The sequence below is a fragment of the Halyomorpha halys genome, unplaced genomic scaffold, assembly GCF_000696795.3.
Source record: "Halyomorpha halys isolate HHAL.00 unplaced genomic scaffold, Hhal_1.1 Scaffold243.1, whole genome shotgun sequence".
Classification (NCBI taxonomy): Eukaryota; Metazoa; Arthropoda; class Insecta; order Hemiptera; family Pentatomidae; genus Halyomorpha; species Halyomorpha halys.
Genome location: NW_027106548.1, coordinates 722,139 through 729,291, shown reverse-complemented (window position 1 = coordinate 729,291; position 7,153 = coordinate 722,139). Strand labels below are relative to the sequence as shown.

Sequence of the window (7,153 nt, the reverse complement as noted above, 5' to 3'; positions counted from 1 at the left end):
TATATATTTCTTTCCCAGCTACTTGAACTCTTCTTTCCTTTTATTCAAATTCTGCTTTGTTTACAATATAGAATACACACACATATATTCAGAACTGTTCAGGGATTCCTTTGCTCTAGGCCATGATTTTGTTTGAAATCTCAATAATTTGGAATTTTCCCCTGGTACCTTGAGTTTTCAGTTAACTTTTTATTATTAGCTCGATAAAAAAAATTTCATGAGTCAAATTTCATCTTTCTGCGTGTTAAAAGTTTTGGATTTGCTCATTTGTCTAAATAATATAAATATAAATTTGAAGAAAATAAAATCTAAATCTAAATCTAAAAATTCTAAAATTTTTATAACAAAAAAGAAATTTAAGTAATTATTTTATAACTGATATGAATTTGAAATAACATCAAATCTGTTACAGATGATGGGAATAAATTATTTTTACCTTTTTCTTTTTTTTCTATTTTATACATTATTCTCTCTTATGTATATAAGCAAAGTAAGAACCAGCAAAATCACACTGTGGCTAAAAATAACCAGGTAAGACATTGATTTTACAAATAATCGGGAGTTGATTGGACATATCAGAATTTGACTATACAAATAGTTTTGAAATCAAAGTTTTAATCATGTAAAGAAGATAGATATAGTGTTATATTATTATTTTTTCTTTTTTTAAATTTATTTATTAATATTTAAAACTGCATTCAAAATATATACAACAAGTAAATTTGACGTTAGTTTAGTTAAGCAATGATATGATACAAAAATGTGGAAAATTTACCCACATTGGTAGAAATCCAATAAGATTTCTTGAGAAAATCTCGAGGCCACTTTCTTTTCAAATACATAGGAGATTATCACGTAATAAAGGAGAAGCCAGGTTAGAAACTAGTGGGTTTGGATGGTTGGGAAGTTTATCATGGAGGGATTGATATCTGGCTAGGCCAAATTGGCAACATATGGAACATTAAGGTCCAGACAGATAACTTGATTTTTGTCAAAGAAAGGAGCAATAAGGATTTTACAAAGGATTTTGGATTATGAGGATTGGATAAGAGAGAAATTGGATGGTTTAGTGGAGCCCCAAAGCTTCATAAGTCCAGATAGGCTTTATTATAGTCATATAAATGAGTCTTTTGTAATTATTTGGAACTTCGGACCGTTTTTCTAGAATTCTAAGCCAGTCGTTTGTCCAAATGAAGTCCTAAGAAAATGGATTTGTTCCAAATAAGTGGGATGTTATTAAAGGATACTGTAAGGCAGAAAGTCATGGGTTTACAACAAAGGGTAAATGCGATTTATTGGAATTTATTTTAATCCTCCAGTTTTGATACCATTCTTCAAGGATAATGATAAGGAATTGGAGGGTTTGGGATACAATGGAAGGGTCATTATTCACTAATAATAGACGTGTCATCATAGGCAGTGGGTAAGGATTGCAGATTCAAGTAGTTTGTCAGAGATAAGAATTTCAGATCACAATATATTATGATAATGATGCGTTTCATTATACTTTTTGCTGAAAGCACAATATAACTTTTGGAACTGTATATTATAGTGTTTCCTATAAATTTATTGTAAAACTAAATGAGTTGTAACTACATAATGAAGATTAATTAATTGAGGCTCAAGATTCCAAAAACATTAAAACAAAAAATTAAAAAGTCTATTTCATACTTTTAGCTTTTTAAAAAATTAAATATTAAGTATTTCTAAAAATTGTTTTTGGAAAAAAAAATTAAAAATATCCTCACTCTTTCTTGATATTCTTTTTACTCTTAAAAAAATTCTTACTTGTCTTTAAAGATGCAAAGTCAGAGTTAATATAATAGTTTAATTGACATTAAATACCTGAAAGATTTTTTTCTATATTAAATATCATTATTCAGATGCTTTGTAAATAATTGAAATCAAGTTTTTATAAATCTTTTCTCTTTAAGATATGACCTTAAATTGTATTACTTATGATATGACCTTAAATTGTATTACTGTAAACTAAATGGATGAAGAAAAAATAAATGAGCTGACAAATAGTCAGTTATTAATCATTATATAATTCAACAAAATTCATGATGCTTGTGAATTTTATACTATGACAGAAACAGTGTCTTACAGTTTAAAGTTCCAGAAGAAGCAAGAAATTTGTTAGAAGCCAATAAATTGACAAATACTTGTAGCACAGAAAAAGCAACTTCAACATAAAGATAGAGCTGTTGCAGAGATGAAAAAAAAAAAAGTTAAAGTTTTGTTTCTAAACATACAGATGTACTATGTACAAACATCAAACCTAAATAGAGGATACTAGTACAACATTGAAGGCATAGAAACATCAACATGAAGATAATTATTTATTTTCATTTATAATACATTATTCATACATTTTAACAATACACTCTACAAAGCCAAGGAGATTCAGAGGTAATTTTATTTCATGGATTTAAAAAAACAAACAAAATTTGCAAAAATTCAGAATTATAAACAATTTTCCTTTGACTTATAAACAAAAAGTATAAAATGTTTGCCAAAATTAGGATTGTGCATTCGGTGAAACTTTTGGAAAATAAACCTATTCTTAAGGCATACAATTTTTTTAAAGGTAATTATAAAAGTTTTACATCTGGCAAGTTAAATACATAAGACCATAAACCATACCTTACATTAACATATACATGCTACATTCATTAATGCGATAATCAAAAATTAGAAGGAAATGGTAAAGGTTAGGGTTTAGAAAAAAAATAGATTTAAATTATTTATAAATGACAAACGTTTTAACTCTCATTTCATTCTTCATCAGGGATTTTGTCATATGAGGAAGAGTACACTGATAAAAAAAAAAAGACTTGAAACAAAAATAGCCCTGATGGAAACTTTCAATGTGGTCAAAACGATGCTCATAGAGAATAGTTGAAAACTATTTTTGTTTTTCATGAACGCAACCCTGACCATCTCCTAATTCACATACGATCAATCATATATACATAATATAATGAAAAAAAAATCGAGCTTGAATAATTTTGAAGAGTTACAATATCATAAGAACAAAACATATTTTATTCAAAATTCAGAGTTGGTATGAAGAAATGATTTTTATTTAAGAATGAAAAAACAACACTTCCCTTGAATGCTGTAAAATCTTCTCTTGCCACTGACATAACCTACTCCAATCTAATGGACCTTTTACAACTACACGAATTAATAATAATAAATAAAATATGTTTTTATTTTTATTCAAGTTTAAATAAAATGTGGCGAGTACATCGCAAGGGATGCAATTTAATAAAACATTCAAAAGCATTGTTATTTTGAAAAGCTAATATATCGTCGACCATGGCCCTAAGGCGCTATCTAAAGAGCATTTAATAACGACACCTATATCATATCATTGCTTACTGACCAATGGAGTATATCCCAAGTGAACTTATTCTAAGCACTAAGCACCAAGTAAGTCTTCCAACTTAGTGGGCATTGATTTTATCAGGTGCTGCCTTCTGCCAGGTGCAGCGCGCAAGCTTCCCATCTAATCATCGATTTTGTCTCATGTTTCATGTCTTCCTATAGAGAGAATATTATTTATAGAACAAACAACGAATACATTCAAATACATCTTATAAATTTGATCTCAGATCATAATGAGATGATACAGGTGTGTAGAGAAATTGTTAGCACTCTAATAATATTTCTACACTGGAAGGTCTCGAGTCCATCTTTTTAGGCACCTTAGAAGATTGTCAGGAATGGAAGAGGAAGCAAGGTTAGAAACTAGTGGGTTTAGGTTGTTAAAGAGTTTATAATGGAAGGATCAGTACTAGTTCGGGATAGATTGGTAACATATGGAACATTAAGGTCTTTATGGGTGATTTATGTGACAAAGTAAAGAGCATTAAGAATTTTGAATTGTAAGGATTGAATACGAGAGGAATTCGAAGGTTTAGCGGAGTCCTAAAACTCAACTCCGTGTGTCCAGATAGGCCTTATTATAGTCATGTAGATCAGACTTTTGTAATGGATTGGAAGTTTAGACCGTTTGTCTAGTAAGTGCTGTAATAGTCAGAACCGACGTGCAGTTTCCTGTCTTGTGTGAGGATTTCAAATTAAGTAAATTATTTCTTGTATATATAAAGGTTGGGGATTTATATTTTAATAGATTTAGATGTACATATAAACAGTCTAAATATCTATCTCACAAAGAGTAGGGAAAGAAATTAACACTTGACATTTGTGGTTTTACCGGGATTGGGTGTCTTTTGTTACTGACATTTACCTATTTGGATTCGCAACTCTAATTATGGACACAACCTGCTTTCTCTTTATGTTACAGTCAAATGTCTAAAGTGTTAATTGGCCATCAATAAAACTAGGAATTTGCGCGCCATGCGCACGACAATGAACACTAAGAGCTGTCGAAGCACTTACATAATTAATTAGAACTAACTGCATTTGAAGATGTGAGGGTAGTCTGCCTACCCTGCCCTAGAAGGCCTAGAAAATGCATCTTCGATAGGTTAGGAAGCTAGATAGGAGATGGATTGACAGGATGAGTATAATGGGTGTTCCCCTTCACTCCGTGTTGTCGGTCCTGACGAAAGGACATCAAGTATAGGGAGGAGGAGAGATCCAGGGAAGGCAGGAATTAAATAAAAATCTAATATACATTTCCAAATGTATACCAATTGTATATCCAAAACAGTACTGGAATGTACTGATGCACTATGTATATTATTAATGAATGCTTCCTAAGGAGGAGAAATATCTGAAAGGTGTACTCACACTTTGGTTTGTCCATTTTGTGCTTGGTCAACTCTATGGACTATTAAATGCCGTAGAGAGATGTCGAAAATAAATGTTGTTCCTGCCGAGAATACAAAACAGTTTCAGGAAGCCGTTATGCGATCAGGAAAGAACGGGTGATCTCGGTTTTCCCCATCAGATGTTCCGATTTTTCTCCTTTAGTTATCCATAAAACTGTTTAATATTTTGTATTTATACATTTTTGATTATTACCAACAGTAATAACGGTTTTTTTTTCAAATAAACAAAATTAATGATACTTCCTCCTAAGTAAGTCCTAGCTGATATCAAAGACCATCTAATTCTACATTGATAGTTTGATCAAAATCGTTAGAGCCGTTTTTGGAAAAACGATTCTATTACACTTCCAGTCATTCCATTTTATTGAAAACGTTATCGTATTCTAGGCTCATTTTTTTTTTTTTCGGTTAGCTCTGCAGGCTTTGTAGATCTTTGGCCGCCTTCCTCACGCCTGCCTACTTCGGGCTTTTGCTTTCCAGTTTGCTGCATGTAGATATACATATTATCAGCTTCACAGTTTTTGAGCTGGACCGTTTATACACACAGATGAGGCTTTGTTATTTGGACTCCATGTTTTGGATTTCAAAAGATGTATTTCGAAGAAAATTCTAATTAGTAAATTTTCACGATTTCAATACTTCCCCTTCCTATATATTCCATACATAGGTATGGAAGTAAAAATAAAATAGCAGATATACAGTGCATTCCAACATTTATTTTACCCTGTTTTATTATCTTTCTATCTCTTCAACCGCTCTAAGGATAATTGAAAAAAATAAAATTAGTTAGAGAAGGGTACCACGAAGTTTGTTTAGTCCAATAAGGGTGTCGCTAGATGTGTTTAGCCCCCATTAAGGGTGCCGTGGCAAAAACGTTTTGGGAACCGTTGCTCTAGGAGACAAGTTGTACACTCTAGCTATTAGATAAGGTTTAGCCAACCTAAATGATCTTGCGCCCACTTTCAAAATGCATCATAATTTTCAGAACTCCTATAATCCGAAATAACAGAAAATTAATAAATATGTACACATAAGCATAAAGATCTAATCTTTTCCCTTTTACTATAGCAGGGCAACATTTTAAGGAGACTTAGTAGTAATGAGCTGGGCTGAATTGAAGTTCATGATCTTGAGTCAAAAGTGTTGGAGCACACTTGAGGGTTGTGATGGTACTATAAATGCTACCATGCTAAAGTGTCATTTATGGAAAATTTGTGTTGAATGGATAAACGTTTCCTTTAACATGTTAAAAAGATATAACATTTGTCATCATGGAGAGCCTGTTAATAGTTTGCTAAATGGAGAATGGCGTCACGGAACAGACTAGCTGAGCTCCACACCATTTCGTTTGTTATCGTTTTGATAGATTAGTTGCTGGTAGTTCGTGTTTATGTTGTTTTGGTTAAGAATGTTTTTAAACTACTGGTGAAAAAATATAAGAGGAAACAAGGAACAAGTAGAGCGGAGAAAAGGTGACGTGAGGAAGCTGTAGAACCTCTACTAGGAGCTCCACTGTACTTATATGATTTAACATGTTAGCACTTATTTCATTTGACACATCATAAATACTTCTAATAATATTTTTATTTTTAAAAAAGTATTACATGTCATTATTAGAGAATGGATTTTCGTGGAATTGCATCTTTTGTTCCTTAGCTTTGAATTCCACTAAACCTCGACTGAAATTAGAACCATGGAAATTACATTCAAATACTAATTTTATATTGCACAAAATTGCACGTTTTGGGTCTGTTGTATTTGCACAATTTCGCACGTTTTGTATTTTCTTCTGCACAAAATTGCACGTTTTACTCTTAATTTTTGTTTTTATTGCATAGAATTTGCGTTTCGGCCTACCCCACGAACGGATGGAAGTAATAACCAGTTTCTAGTCATGATTAAATTAAAATTTATTCAGTGAAAATCGTAGGGTTATTTCAGAAAAAAAGAACCTTAGATATTTTCGGAATGTGAAAATAAAATGTTCCTGGAAGATGAGATGGTGACGCAGGAGCAAAAATATACTACCACGAAAAGAGATCCATTTAGCTTGGATCAATAAATGAAGTCTCCTACGTTCTATTCCTTTCTCACAAATAAAATATTAGTTTGATAATATAGGTACTACTTTTCAAATATTAGTTTGATAGTGTAGGTACTACTTTTCAAATATTAGTTTGATAGTATAGGTACTACTTTTCAAATATTAGTTTCATAATATACTACTTGTCAAATATTATTTTGATAATATACGTACTACTTTTCAAATATTAGTTTGATAGTATACTACTTTTCAAATATCAGTTTGATTCTATACTTTTTTTCAAATATTGGGTCATTTCATATAA

General features: G+C 31.2%; 1 long non-coding RNA gene across 1 annotated transcript in view; it reads right to left on the bottom strand.

Annotated features, from left to right (window-relative positions):
* The window catches only part of LOC106680117 (uncharacterized), a 10,200-nt gene extending 6,656 nt beyond the window's left edge, over window positions 1-3,544 (bottom strand). Inside the window, exon 1 of the long non-coding RNA XR_010842736.1 lies at window positions 3,392-3,544. This is a non-coding gene — a long non-coding RNA (uncharacterized lncRNA). The remainder of the gene's footprint in view (window positions 1-3,391) is intronic.
* Between the last annotated feature and the right edge of the window lie 3,609 nt (window positions 3,545-7,153).